The sequence below is a fragment of the Gopherus evgoodei genome, unplaced genomic scaffold (assembly GCF_007399415.2).
Source record: "Gopherus evgoodei ecotype Sinaloan lineage unplaced genomic scaffold, rGopEvg1_v1.p scaffold_45_arrow_ctg1, whole genome shotgun sequence".
NCBI lineage: Eukaryota > Metazoa > Chordata > Testudines > Testudinidae > Gopherus > Gopherus evgoodei.
Window position 1 is genome coordinate 1,668,086 of NW_022060066.1, and position 15,652 is coordinate 1,683,737.

At 51.3% G+C, this 15,652-nt stretch overlaps 1 pseudogene; it reads left to right on the top strand.

The window, feature by feature from the left end:
- Positions 1-6,132: 6,132 nt before the first annotated feature.
- LOC115642801 lies at positions 6,133-13,261 on the top strand (annotated as a pseudogene).
- Positions 13,262-15,652: the final 2,391 nt, after the last annotated feature.

The window sequence follows — 15,652 nt, forward strand, 5'->3', positions numbered from 1 at the left end:
CAGCACTCATGCAGCTGTTGAAAGAAGTGGACACTTCTTTTTTATTACTCCCCCTACTCCCCGCCCCAGATATGCTATGTTTATGTAGCATTGTCTGCCTTTGTATTGTCTCACCTGGCTGCTTCGAAACGTTGTAAAATTGTGTAATTCCATAGTTCTACAGGAGTGGAGCCCTTTGCCTGACCCAAACCTGATGGGGCACGACTATAGGTGTTGGATTCGGGATGCTTTGGGTACAGTACCCAACGATAAGTGTCAGGTTTAGGTTGGGGATGAAAAGTCACAGCCATGAGATCTGCACCTCCTCCAGTCCTGCTCAGTGATGGGGAGAGGGGTGCCTGGAGGTGGGGTCTGGAGCTGGGTTGGGTGGCAAAAGGGTGGCCGGGCAGGGCCATGTCATTTTGGAGAAGGTTAGGAGGGCTGTTTCACCTCCAGGAAACAAGATGCTATTGGTTATGTAAAAGTAGCTGCAGACACAGGCAGGGAGTCAGGCAGCTCGTTTTGTTGGGCAGGGTGCAGGAGCAGCTTCCCTGACCATGCTGCTCACTCAGTCTATCATGTGTCTCTGAGGCTAAAGTGGGGCGATCATCCCTCTCACCTCCTCCACATCCACTGCCCAACCTCCCTCTGCACCCCAGACTCCTCAGCACACACCCACAGTCCCAAACTTCAGTGCACCATTCAAGGCAACCTGAACCCATTATAAGGACAGTGCCTTTTAAGTTTTAACACCACCAGGCTGGTGACTGCAGATAGGAGGGCTGACAGGTGGGAAACTGCTCTGGGAGTGTTTGAAAATCCAAGCTGCTGGAACTCAGAGGCTGCAGGGATAGAGACTGTTCCTCCCAGAGCAAGAAGTGGGATCTCTGGATAAGTTAATCCAACCCAACTTCAAGTAAGGCAGCTGAATATTGGCTGTTTGCTTTGGGAACAAAACCCCATTGTTGTGGTGTGCTTTGATTCCTACTGTTGAGATTAAATGATACTTGCTTTCAAAAAGGCTGGTTTGGGACAATATGTTCACGCCTGGTCACAGCTCCCCATGAGAAATTTTGCAAAAAGTTGAACCTGGCTGAGCCTGCTAGTAAATAGTGATGCAAACTGGGGACTGGGTCTAAAGACTGGGAGAATTTACCCAAATAATGGGAGTTGCAGTGCCTCCTGGGAGTTGTAGTTTGTTCCAAGTGTCCCCATTCTCCCCTAGAGGCTGGGCTTCCTCATCCATCCCTCATAATGCATCCTGGTCTCATCTCTCCAGGAAGTTTTTGGAGAGTGTTGGGGACAACTTCCTGGTACAAGTGCTGGAGCAACCAACTAGGGGCCATGCTCCTCTTTACCTGCTGCTTACAAACAGGGAAGAATTGGTAGGGGAAATAGAAGTGGGTGGCAATCTAGGCAGCAATGACCAATGAAAAGGTTGAGTTCAGAATCCTCACAAAAGGAAGAAAGGAGAGTAGCAAAATATGGGACTTGGATTTAGACTTCCTTAGGGAACTAATGGACAGGATCCCCTAGGAAGCTAATATGAGGGGGCAAGGAGTCCAGGAGAGCTGGCTGTATTTTAAAGAAGCCTTATTAAGAGTGCAGGAACAAACCATCCCGAAGTGCTGAAAGAATAGCATATATGGCAGGTGACCAGCCTGGCTTAACAATGAAATCTTTGGTGAGCTTAAACTTAAAAGGAATCTTAAAAAAGTGGAAATTTGGACAGATGACTAGGGAGGAGTATAAATATATTGCTAGAGTATGAAGGGGTGTAATCAGGAAGGCCAAAGCACAATTGGAGTAGCAGCTAGCAAGAAATTTGAAGGGTAACAAGAAGGGCTTCTATAGGTATGTTAGCAACAAGAAGGAGGTCAGGGAAAGTGGGGGACGCTTACTAAATGGTGGAGGCAACCTAGTGACACGGTGTGGAAAAAGCTGAAATACTTAGTGCTTCACAGACTGCTGCACTGGGCAACACAGTATGGGGAGAAGAGAGCAGCCCTCAGTGGTGAAAGAACAGGTTAAAGACTATTTAGAAAAGCTGGACATGCACAAGTCCATGGGTCCAGATCTAATGCATCCAAGAATGCTTTTGTGATTGCACAGCCATTGGCTGTTATCTTTGAAAATTAGTGGCTATAAGGGAGGTCCCAGATGATTTGAAAAAGGCAAATATATTGCCCATATTTTAGAAAGGGAAGAAAGAGAACCTGGGGAACTACAGAGCGGTCAGCCTTATTACAGTCCCAAGCAAAATCATGGAGCAGGTACTCAAGAATTCCATTTTGAAGCACTTGGAGGAGACGAAGGTGATCAGGAACTGTCAACATGGATTCACCAAGGGCAAGTCATGCCTGACCAAGCTGATTGCCTTCTATGATGATATTAGGGTTCCCTCCCCACTCTGAGGTACTGTAGACATGCAGACTCACCCCTGGGGCACCTCCTGCCGGTTGTCCTTGGGAATTAACTCACTGCCAGTCAGGAGCACCCTCTGCAGGCCAGTGATCCACCTGTCTTCTTGGCCCCTGTGTCCCTCCCTGTACCCTGGTGCCCTTTTAACTGGGGTGCTGCCCCCTGGGGAACCCCCCAACCCACTATCCCCACTTTGCCTCAGTTTTGACTATTGCCCAGTCTCCATCTAGCCCCCGTTCACTGGGGCAGACTGCAATATCAGCCCCTCATCATAGGCAAAGGGGTTTGGTTTTGGACCTGCTGCCTTTGCCTACCCATGGGCTACCCTCTGCAACCCCCAGTACCTGTTGTCTTATACTAGGCTGCAGCCTGGAGATTTCCAGGCTAGAGCTCCCCAGCCCTGCTTCACTCAGGTACCCTGTCTCTAACTCCCTGCAACCATACCCTTCTCTCTCTACAGGCAAAGAGAGACTGCTCCTGGTTTCCCTGGCTGCCTTATACAGGCCAGTCGTGGCCTGATTGGGCTGTGGCCCAGCTAAGGCCACTTCCCCAATCAGCCCAGCTTATAGAGCTGCAGCTTTCAAGCCCTCTCAGGCTGCTTTTTAAACCCTTCAGGGCAGGAGCAGGCAACCACCCTGCTACAGGTACAAATGTGGGGACCCTCATGAAAGACCCCCTAAGCTTATATTCCACCAGCTTAGGTTAAAAACTTCCCCAAGGCATAAATTCCTTCCTTGTCCTTGGATGGTATTGCTGCCACCACCAAGTGATTTAAACAAATATTCAGGGAGGGGCCACTTGGAGCCCTATCCCCCTCCCAAATATGCCCCCAAACCCCTTAACCTCTTTTCCTGGGAAGGCTTGAAAATAATCTACCAACCAAATAGATTAACAAGGTGAGCTCAGACCAGACCCTTGGATTTTTAGGACACTAAAAACCAATGAGATTCTTAAAAGAATAACTTTATTATAAAGAAAAAAGTAAAAGAAGCACGTCTGTAAAATCAGGATGGAAGGTAATTTTACAGGGTAATAAAAAGACTTAAAACACAGAGGATTCCCCTCTGACTCTGCTTCCCAGTTACAAAGCAAGAATAATATTACCTCCAGCATAGGTGTATCATTTTAATAGGAGCTGGATTACCTGCTTGGTCTCCCTCTTTGTCTCAAGAGGGAACAAAACAAAGAGCACTAACAACCGCCTCCCATATTTGAAAGTATCTTTTTTCCCCATTGGTCCTTCTGGTCAGGTGCAAGCTAGGCAAATTGAACTGATTAACCCCATACAAGTAAGAGATTCTGTACCTCTGGCCAGTAGGGATTTGGTTTTACTGCATACATAAAGGTTGTTACCCTTCTCTTTATATTTATGACAGATGAGTTAACTGGCTCTATGGATATGTGAAAAGTAGTGGATGTGATATATCTTGACTTTAGCAAAGCTTTGGATATAGTCTCCCACAGTATTCTTGCCAGCAAATTAAAAAAGTACGGACTGGATGAATGGACTATAATGTGGATAGAAAGCTGGCTAGATTGTTGGGCTCAACGGGTAGTGATCAATGTCTCGATGTCTAGCTGACAGCCGGTAACAAGTAGAGTGCCCCAGGGGTCAGTCCTGGGGCCGGTTTTGTTCAACATCTTTATCAATGATCTGGATGACGGGATTAATTGCATCCTCAGTAAGTTCACAGATGACACTAAGCTGAGGGGAGAGGTAGATATGCTGGAAGGTAGGGGTAGGGTCCATAATGACAGACAAATTGGAGGATTGGGCCAAAGGAAACCTGATGAAGTTTAACAAGGACAAGTGCAGAGTCCTGCACTTAGGACTGAAGAATCCCAGGCACCACTACAGGCTGGGGCTGACTAGCTAAGCAGCAGTTCTGCAGGAAAGGATCTGGGGATTACAGTGGGTGAGAAGCTGGACATGAATCAGCAATGTGACCTTGTTGCCAAGAAGGCCAATCGCATATTGGGCTGTATTAGTAGGAGCATTGCCAGCAGATTGAGGGACTGGTTCATTCCTCTCTATTCGGCATTGGTGAGACCTCATCTGGTGTATTTTGGGCCCCGCTCTACAAGAAGGATGTGGACAAATTGGAGAGAGTCTAGCGGAGGACAACAGAATTGTTAGGGGGCTGGGTCACAAGAATTACGACGAGAGGCTGAGGGAACTGGGGTTCTTTAGTCTGCAAAAGAGAACAATGAGGGGGGATTTGATAGCAGCCTTCAACTATCTGAAGGCGGGTTCCACAGAGGATGAAGCTAGGCTGTTCTCAGTGGTGGCAGATGACAGAACAAGAAGCAATGTTCTCAAGTTGCCCTGAGGGAGGTCTAGGTTGGATATTAGGAAACACTATTTCACTAGGAGGGTGGTGAAGCACTGAAAAGGGTTACCTAGGGAAGTGGTGGAATCTCCATCCTTAGAGATTTCTAAGGTATGGCATGACAAAGTTTTGGCTGGGATGATTTAGTTGGTGTTGGTCCTGCTTTGAGCAGGGGATTGGACTAGATGACCTCCTGAGGTCTCTTCCAATCCTAATTTTATATGATTCTATGATTCTGTGATCTTAGTGAGAGGTAGCTTTGCAATATGGAGTCCCTGTTCCTGCTGCATTATGGAAGATGTAGTCCAGATGGGCGATCCCAGCTTGTTGAGAATGGAGACATGAGGTGCAAACTACATATCCCAGGAGGCACTGCAACTCCAATTTTTGGGCAAAATCTCTCTTTTCAAGTTTTTTAGCTAAAAACTTTAAAATTTCCATTGAAAAAAATGTTTTGGATCCATTCCACTAAGACCCCATTATGCCAATACAATGGGAGTGGAGTGAGAATCTCATCCATATGTGCTATGTTTGTTGCTGAAGAAATTATAGGTAAGTCACTCTGGGTTTTGCTGACATATGCCTCTGTTATTATTTTCTCTTTACAGAGGTAACAAAAAGTTCCCTTCTGTCAAGTTCTGTTATCATGTTGGCAGATATACTGTAGTGTTGTGAAAACTCATATGTCATCAGGTCAGGTGAAAAAGTATTATACACTAAGGGCCAGATTTTCAAAGGTATTTATATGCCTAAAGATGCAGAGACGTTCCTAGATGGATTTGCTAATGCTCTTAAAAAGGTTATGGGCCAGATTTTTGAAGGTATTTAGAGCCTAGTGGGATTTTCAAAAGCATCTTGTCACGTAATATCTGTTGAAATCAATAAATTTAGGTACTGAGGTGTTGTAAAATCCCACTAGGTGCCTAACTGAGGCTATGTCTATGCTGCACACCTTAAAACGGTGCAGCGGTGCCGCTGCAACTGCACCATTGTAAGGTAAGCAGTGCAGCTTCCCCTGTCACTGGGAGAGCTCTCTCTCGGTGACAAAATAAGCTCTCCCTCCCATGAGGGGCGGTTGCTTCGTTGACGAGAGAGCAGCTTCCAAGAAAGTGCTGTCCGCACTGGTACTTTTCGTCGTTAAAACTTTTGTCATTCAGGAGAATGTTTTGTTCACACCCCTGTGCGACAAAAGTTTTAATGACAAAAGTGCAATGTAGAGAAACACTCAATCTTTTGAAAATCACTTCTTAAATAAATATTGAATAAAATTAAAAGGGATGGTAGAACAAGGACATATCTGGAGATCCGAGGAGAGACAATTTCTTTCTTTCTTTCTTTCTTTCTTTCTTTCTTTCTTTCTTTCTTTCTTTCTTTCTTTCTTTCCAGAGAACACATGGAACACATGCAATGGAAGAATGAAACATCCATCACCAAGTTCATTCTGCTGGGATTCAGGAACCTGGATGAAGTTCAGATTCTACATTTGTGCTGTTTCTAGTGATCTACATTGTGATCATGGCTGGGAACCTTCTCACTGTTGTGCTAGTTGTGGCAAATCAGCAGCTTTACACCCCCATGTGCTTCTTTCTGGGGAACTTGTCTTTCCTGGACACCTGCTACACCTCAGTCATTGTCCCCAGGTTGCTGGCTGGATTCTTGGCAGAGGACAAGACAATGTCCTTCAGGGACTGCATCACACAGTTGTTCTTCTTTAGTGCTTTGGCTTGCAGAGTGTTTCCTACTTGCAGTCATGGCTTATGACCATTATCTAGCCATATGCAACCCACTCAGCGATAATGTTAAGATGAACCTCAGGGTTTGCCTTCAGCTGGTATCTGCCTCCTGGAAAACTGGTTTCTCAGTCAGTGCATTAGCAATGGGGATGGTTCCCCAGCTAAGCTTCTGTGCCCTTAATGAAATTAATAATTTGTTCTGTGACATGGAGGAGCTGCTCAAATTGTCCTGCACAAAAAGCCCCATGGCGGAAATGATTATTCTGGTCTCCTGCTCCCTGGTATTCCTGGTCTCCTTCCTCTTCTTTGTTGTGTCTTACATTTTTATCCTCTCAGCCATCCTGCAAATTGCATTCTCTGTCAGGAGGCAAAAGGACTTTTCCACTTGCTCCTCTCACCTGCTGGTGATGAGTCTGTAATACGGGACCATCATTATCATGTATGTCAAGTTACCAAGGGGTAGCCGTGTTAGTCTGGATCTGTAAAAAGCAACAAAGATTCTTCTTCGAGTGATTGCTCATATCCATTCCAGGTAGGTGTGCGCGCCGCGCGTGCACGTTTGCCGGAAACTTTTTACCCTAGCAACTCCAGTGGGCCAGCAGGTCGCCCCCTAGAGTGGCGCCACTATGGCACTAGATATATACCCCTGCCGGCCCGCCCGCTCCTCAGTTCCTTCTTACCGCCGTGTCGGTTGCTGGAACTGTGGAGTGCGGCTTGCTGTCCTCCACGTACCTAGCTCTCCTGTACTCTCTTCGTAGTCGTAGTTGTAAATAGTTTTATACATAGTTTGAAGTAGTGTATTAGTTAGTTGTTTATTATATATAGTTGTTTAGCTTGTTCGCAGGTGGGCCGTTGCCCTTCCCGGCGCCCGGCACCGGGCTCATGCCTGGTTCGCAGGACTTCAGGCAGTGCTCGGCATGCAAGAAGCCAATGCCGACTAGCGATCCCCACTACGCGTGCCTCAAGTGCCTGGGGGAATCGCACATCAGTGAGAAGTGTCGTATATGCAAGGCCTTTAAGCCTCGCACAAAGAAGGAGAGGGATCAAAGACTCCTCGCTCTCCTAATGGAAGCGGCACTAACGCCGGTACCGGCGGCGCAACCAGCCACTTCTACTCTGGCACCGGACCGCGCCGGCACCGTCAAGACTCCCCGGCACCGTCCATCCCCGGCACTGGGAATAGATCCAAGACCCTCGACGTCTGCAACAACATCGAAGCAGGCTCGAGTGGAACGCCCGGCATCTACCTTGGCTGTGGCACCGCCTGCAGGGCTGCTGTCGACTCCGGGTCCGGAAGGTCCATCGAGTCCAGCACCTCCTAGCTCCCCCTTGAGATCAGGGGTCGAGCTGTTAGTCCCATCTATGCCGGAGACCTTTGCCTCGGCACGGGACTTGATAGTGCTCACGGAGCCATTGCATCCTCAGACCACGGCACCCCCGGGACGGGTAACCTCCAGAGGCAAACCGATGCTGAGAGCGCTGTCTCCGAAGTCCCGGCACCGATCGCCCCGGAGACATGAACGCTCGCGCTCAGGGCGCCGCTCGCAGTCCCGGCACTGCTCTCCCCGGTGGTACCGGTAGCACTCGAGGCGCCGATCAGCATCCGCACAGTCCCGGTCTGGCTCCTCTTACCACCGGCACCGAGACTCTAGGAGCCGTTCACCTCGGCGTTCAGCTCCTCGGTCGACCTCCCAGCACCGAGCCGGTGGTAGGTCCCGATCCCGGTCGACCTCCCGGCACCGCGTCAGTGGCAGGTCCCGGTCCCCACTGCCATCCCGGCACCACGCTGATTGACGGTCGCGGTCCCGCTCTCGGCACTGGCCTCGAGGCAGATCCCGATCTGGATCCCGGCACCGACTACCACGCCTTTCCCGGTCCCGATCCCGGCACCGATACTGGTCGCGGCACCGATCCTCGGCACCGAGGAGAGCGTTGGAGTCGGCATATAGAGAGGCCTATCAAACTGGCTCAGCGCCTCCGTGGCCTTCAAGGGAACCATCCGTGTCCTCTCAGGCAGAGAGCGCCTATGCGTTGGGCCAGGACAGACACTCGGCCCTGTTTCAGGACCCTCCACCTCAGGAACGAGGGCCTCAACAGTGGGGGTTTTGGACCCCATGGGCGTACCGCCAAGCCCAGGGTCCACAACATATTACTCCCCACCCTGCGGCGGAACGCAGGCCACCAGAGGCAACAGTGTCTAGGCCCTCTCCCTCCCGGAAGCAGAAGACAGGTCCAGCCACCAGGACCCGGAGCTCCCTCCAGTGACAGAGGTGCAGCCCCAGACAGAAGACCCCGTGGATGCTCTGTTGCCGGGGGTTTCCTCGTCGTCTTCCCCGGATGAGGCAGTGGCGGGTACCTCGTCCTCCAGCCCTCCCCCTCTAGATCTTAGGGCACACCAGGACCTCCTCCGACGAGTGGCACAAAACCTGGACATTCAAGCAGAGGAGGTCTCTGAAATCGAGGACCCAGTGGTGAGCATCCTCTCCGCCGATGCGCCCACCAGAGTGGCCCTGCCTTTTATCAAGACAATTCAGGCCAACGCCGCTACTATCTGGTAGTCACCGGCCTCCATTCCTCCGACCGCTCGAGGAGTGGAAAGGAAGTACATGGCCCCCTCGAAGGGCTATGAATACCTGCACGTTCACCCGACACCCTGCTCCCTTGTGGTCCAGTCGGTGAACGACAGGGAGTGCCACGGTCAAGAAGCCCCGGCACCCAAGTCGAAGGAGGCGAGACGGATGGACCTCCTGGGCCGCAAGGTCTATTCAGCGGGGGCGCTACAGCTCAGAGTCTCGAATCAGCAGGCCCTCCTTAGCCGCTACTCCTTTAACTCTTGGGTAGCGGCGGGAAAATTTGCAGAGCTGTTACCACAGGACGCCCGCCAGGAGTTTACCACCATCCTGGATGAGGGCAAAAAGGTAGCGAGGACCTTGCTACAGGCCTCCTTAGATGCTGCAGACTCGGCCGCTCGGACCCTTGCCTCGGGGCTTACGATGCGCCGAATTTCCTGGCTTCAGGTCTCTGGCCTTCCGCCAGAGCTCCAGGATACAATCCAGGACCTCCCCTTCGAAGGCCAGGGCCTGTTTTCCGCTAAATTAGACCCCAGACTAAAGGACCTTAAAGACAATAGGGTCATAATACGGTCTTTGGGGATGCATACGCCTGCGACACAGCGCAGGCCATTCCGGCAGCAGAACCAACAACAACAACAGCGTCGACCGTATTCTCAGTTCCGTCCGCGGCAGGACCTCACTAGGCGCCACGGCAGGAACAACAGACGCAGACAGTCGGGTGGCCAAACGGGGCAAAACCAAGGCTCCGCCAAGGCCCCTCCTGGACCCAAGCCTTCATTTTGAAGGTGCGCCCGAGGGCGCAGTACCAGTTTCCCCTCCGGATCCTTCCCCGCAGTTTTCCAACCGTCTTTCATTTTTCCTCCCGGCGTGGACCCAAATAACATCGGACCGTTGGGTCTTGCATACTGTGCAGGCCTGTTATCGCCTGCAATTTTCATCGCCCCCCACCACCATCCTCGTCCCTCTTCAGGGACCCCTCTCACGAGCAATTCCTCCGTCAGGAGGTGCACACGCTCCTCATCAAGGGAGCCATAGAGGAGGTTCCAGAGAGTGAGAAAGGCAAGGGGTTTTATTCCCGCTACTTTCTAATCCCCAGGTCCAAGGGGGACCTCAGGCCTATCCTCGACCTGCGGGGACTCGACAAGTATATGGTGAAGTTGAAATTCCGTATGGTATCCCTTGGAACCATCATCCCACCCCTGGATCCCGGAGACTGGTACGCCGCCCTCGACATGCAGGACGCTTACTTCCATGTCGCCATATTCCCCCAGCACAGGCGTTTCCTCCGCTTTGTGGTCGATCGCCAGCATTACCAATTTGCGGTCCTCCCGTTTGGCCTCTCTACGGCCCCGAGGGTGTTCACGAAATGCATGGCAGTCGTCGTCGCACACCTTCGGCGCTGCCGCATTCACGTGTTCCCCTACCTCGACGACTGGCTGATCCGGGGCACATCGGAGCTGCAGGTCCGCGACCACGTCCGCAGGATCAGCAGCCTCTTTGCTGTCCTCGGCCTCGTGATCAACGTGGACAAGTCTACTCTGCTCCCCACACAGAGGATACAGTTCATCAGGGCCATTCTGGACTCTACCCTAGCCAGGGCCTTGCTACCCTTGCCCAGGTTCCAGTCGTTGTCGGCCATCATTCTGTGCTTGCAGGCGGCCCCGCTGACCTCTCTAAGAACATGTCTGGCCCTCCTGGGCCATATGGTGGCCTGTACGTTTGTGACAGCGTATGCTCGACTCCGCATGAGGCCTCTTCAATCTTGGCTCATCGCGCAGTACCAGCCGGCCAGACATTTGTTGGACACAGTTGTCACCGTTCCCCAAAGGGTACTGGACTCCCTTCGGTGGTGGCTAGACCAGTCCGTAGTCTGTGCGGGGCTCCCGTTTCATCCGCCCCAGCCCTTGGCATCCCTGACTACGGACGCCTCAGATGTGGGTTGGGGGGCGCACTGTGGAGCCCAAAGAACTCAGGGCTTGTGGAACCCTCAGGAGCATGTTCACCGACAACACAACGACCATGTTCTACATCAACAAGCAGGGCGGCACCAGGTCCTCTCCCCTATGTCTCGAGGCGATGCGTCTCTGGGAGTTTTGCATAGCCCATGCTGTTCACCTTTCCGCATCCTATCTGCCAGGAGTACGAAACACTCTACTGGATCGACTGAGCAGGTCCTTCCGCTCGCACGAGTGGTCCCTCCATCCAGACGTCGCCCTCTCACTCTTCCAGACGTGGGATCATCCCCGGATGGACCTCTTCGTGTCCAGGGAGAACAGGAAATGTCGAGCATTCTGCTCCTTTCAGGGTCGGGAGCCCGGGTCTATAGCAGATGCCTTCCTGATCCCATGGGCGACCTACCTGTTTTACGCGTTCCCTCCCGTTCCGCTGATACACAGGGTTCTCCTCAAGGTGCGCAGAGACAGAGCTTGGGTGATTCTCATAGCCCCAGCATGGGCCAGACAACATTGGTACCCCATGTTGCTGGACCTCTCAGTAGCCAACCCAGTTGCCCTGCCCCTGCATCCGGACCTGATCACCCAGGACCACGGCAGGCTCTGTCACCTGGACCTTCCGTCTCTGCACCTTACGGCATGGCTCCTGCATGGTTGACAGGCTCCGAGTTACGCTGCTCTACCCCAGTTCGGGAGGTTCTCCTGGGCAGTAGAAAGCCTTCCACCAGGGCTACTTACTCGGCTAAGTGGAAGCGTTTCTCCTGTTGGTGTTTGGAGAAAGGTCTTCTCCCTATGGAGATTCCCATCACCACTATTCTATTCTACATCTGGTCCCTCAAGGCCCAGGGTCTGGCGTTGTCATCCCTCCGGGTCCACCTAGCGGCTATCTCCGCGTTTCATCCTGGAGTGGACGGGTGTTCTGTCTTCTCCCACCCCATGGTGGTGAGATTCCTGAAGGGACTGGAGCGTCTCTATCCACAGATCCGCCCTCCTGCCCCTTCATGGGATCTCAGCCTGGTTCTAACTCGGCTCATGGGTCCTCCATTCGAGCCGTTAGCTACTTGCTCCCTGCTCTATCTCTCATGGAAGACCTCCTTCCTAGTGGCCATCACCTCAGCTAGATGGGTGTCAGAACTACGGGCCCTCATAGTAGATCCCCCGTATACGGTCTTCCATAAAGACAAGGTGCAGCTGAGACCACACCCGGCCTTCCTTCCCAAAGTGGTCTCAGCTTTCCACATTAACCAGGAGATCTTCCTCCCCGTCTTTTTCCCAAAGCCCCATTCGTCCCGCAGGGAGCAACAGCTCCACTCGCTAGATGTCCGTAGGGCGCTAGCATTTTATGTGGACAGAACCAAACCGTTCCGCAAGTCCCCCCAGTTATTCATGGCGGTAGCGGACCGGGTCAAGGGGCTACCGATTTCCTCGCAGAGGATATCTTCCTGGGTTACCTCCTGTATCAGGACCTGTTATGACCTGGCCCATGTTCTGATGGGCCATGTGACTGCTCATTCCACCAGGGCACAGGCATCATCGCTGGCTTTCCTTGCCCACGTGGCAATCCAAGAGATTTGTAGGGCGGTCCACACATTCGCTTCCCATTACGCCATGGTTCAGCAGTCCAGAGATGATGCGGCCTTTGGCTCTGCAGTGCTCCAGGCCGCGACTTCTCACTCCGACCCCACCGCCTAGGTAAGGCTTTGGATTCACCTACCTGGAATGGATATGAGCAATCACTCGAAGAAGAAAAGACGGTTACTCACCGTTGTAACTGTTGTTCTTCGAGATGTGTTGCTCATATCCATTCCACACCCGCCCTCCTTCCCCACTGTCGGAGTAGCCGGCAAGAAGGAACTGAGGAGCGGGCGGGCCGGCAGGGGTATATATCTAGTGCCATAGTGGCGCCACTCTAGGGGGTGACCTGCTGGCCCACTGGAGTTGCTAGGGTAAAAAGTTTCCGGCAAACGTGCACGCGCGGCGTGCACACCTACCTGGAATGGATATGAGCAACACATCTCAAAGAACAACAGTTACAACGGTGAGTAACTGTCTTGTCCGGTGGCACCTTTCAGACTAACAGATGTATTGGACATAAGCTTTCGTGGGTGAATACCATATCATCATTGGTTGAGCGGTCCCTAGCCTTTCATAAAGCTCTGTCTCTCATGTACGCAATCACCCCAATGTTCAACCCCATCATCTACAGTCCGAGGAACAAAGAGGTGAAGGGGGCCTTCAGGAAAGCTGTACTGCAGAACTTAGGCATGATTTAGCCTGTCATTTTTAGAACAGCCTATGGAGGTTTAACATCCAACTCCTATTGGCAGATTAGTGCCTAATTCCTTTAGGTCACTGTAAATAACCTAGCACAGAACTCAATAGAATTTGGTTATATAAGTTATTTATATACTGTGATGCAAAGCCACACTGGCCAGGAAGAGGATAATGAGCTGCTGTGGGTTCAGTCACCTCTGTTTCACTCCATTGTCACTATTTAAATCCATGGCACATCCACACCTTGAATACTGTGTGCAGTTCTGGTCATTTCATTCTATAAAATCATGACTGGCGTGGAGAAAGTGAAAAAGGAAGTGTTACTTACCCCTTCACATAACACAAGAAACGAGATTTAAAACAAGCAAAAAACAAACAAAAAGCATATCTTCACACAATACATAGTCAACCTGTGGACCTCATTGCCAGGGATGTTGCGAAGGCCAAAATTATAACTGGGGAGAAAAAAACTAGATTAGTTGGGGGATGATAATGGAAAACAAGCATTACTGCTTTTTGAAAGCTTTACCACCATTAAGTGAAAGTGTGCAAGTGGAAAAATAACAAAAAGTGGTAAAGCAGCAGGTCATGACATGGAGCACAGCAGCAAGTGGTTAACCACAAAATTAGCACATGTCCTAAGTCTTAACTATAAAGGTAAACAAAAGGCAGGGAACCAAAGCAGAAGAGAGGGGAGCAAGAGAGAAGACACTAATTGAGAACTGCTAGCAAGAGCCATGGTCACAAATCATTCTCCCCCGATGACCTGCAGACAACTGGCCATCGGAAGCGGGAAGCTACCTATTCAGGATCACCTCTGATTGTATGTCCCTGCGGTTCGAGGTGCTTCTAGCTAACTGCAGTAGGGATTTTTGTGTTAAAAGGCTTTGTGTTCTTGAACTGCTTGTGTCAGTCACTTATTGGACAAAGGTGTCGTGTCCTCAGGGAATTCCTGAAATCACCCCAGCACAGTGAAACCCTGGAAGAGTAACAGAGCATGGGGTCCATCAATGGCTATTAGCCAGGATGGTCAGAGATGCAAGCCCATGCTTTGTGTCCCTAAACTTCTAACTGCCAGAAGACTGGACAACAAGGGATGGTTCACTCAGTTATTATCTGTTCTGTTTATTCCCTCTGAAGCACTTGGCATTGGCCACTGTTGGAAGACAGGATACTGGGCTAGATGAACCATTGGTCTGACCTAGTGTGGCTGTTCTTATGTTCCTATGCCCCATTACTGGAGGGAGGGGCTAGCAGGGGAAAACCCAGCTCATTTGGGGGTTGGCAGGGAGCAAGGACCGATCTCCAGCTCTGACTCTATGAGATAGGCCTGGCTTAGAGCAGGAACTGACTACAGATGGGTGCAGGCCAGTCCCTTCCTGAGGGAAGGTGGGTGTGATACAAGACTATTGTTTTAATTTGCTCCTGCAGTAGAAAGAGAAAACCTGAGACATAAGGCCTGGTATGAGGGGCCTGGTATGAAGACTAAGGCCTGAAGTAAAGTAATCAGGCCCTGCTGATATAAAGCAAAGTTAGCAAGAGTCAGGCTATAGGCAGAAGTCAGGCCCTGTTACAAAACATGGCTGCCTGCACGTTCACAGAAATTGGCAAGAACAGGGCTGGTATTGCAAAAGGAGACACATTGCTGAGAAGTGCTAGGTACAGGGAACTCAGGAAAACACATTCCAGAAGCATGGTACCAGAACACCCCAATACCTTCGATGGTAGGAACACACTCTTGGAAGATAACAGGTACACACTGACCCTGCCTAAAGATAAGGTCAGTATGACAGTGTGATGGCTAGAGATATTTTGATGGAACCAACAAGGACAAGGTAGAGGGTGGTAACTCATCACATCAGAGGGGCAATATGTAACCTGTTTGTATCAGTGCATCAAAAGAGGTCGCAGAAGGGGTGTCTTGGTTCAGCCGAGGGGAAAGTGTAAAATCACACTTCTCACTGAGCCGAGTCCATTGTAATGAACATACATATGCTCCTGTACCTGCCATACATATAGAGCACTACAGCCATACTTCGTTAACAGGGGCGGCTCCAGGCCCCAGTATGCCCAGCACGTGCTTGGGGCGGCATGCCGCTGTGGGGTGCTCTGCCGGTCACCGGGAGGGCGGCAGGTGGCTCCAGTGGACCTCCCGCAGGCGTGCCTGCAGAAGGTCCTCTGGTCCCGCGACTCCGGTGGACCTCCCACAGATGTGCCTGCGGAGGGTCTGCTGGTCCCGCGGCTCTGGTGGACATCGCGCAGACATGCCTGCGGAGGGTCCGCTGGTCCCGCAGCTCCAGTGAACCTCCCGCAGGCAAGTCTGCGGGAGGTCCACCGGAGCCGTGGGACCGGTCACGTGCAGAGCGCCTCCTGCGGCGTGTCACCGTGCT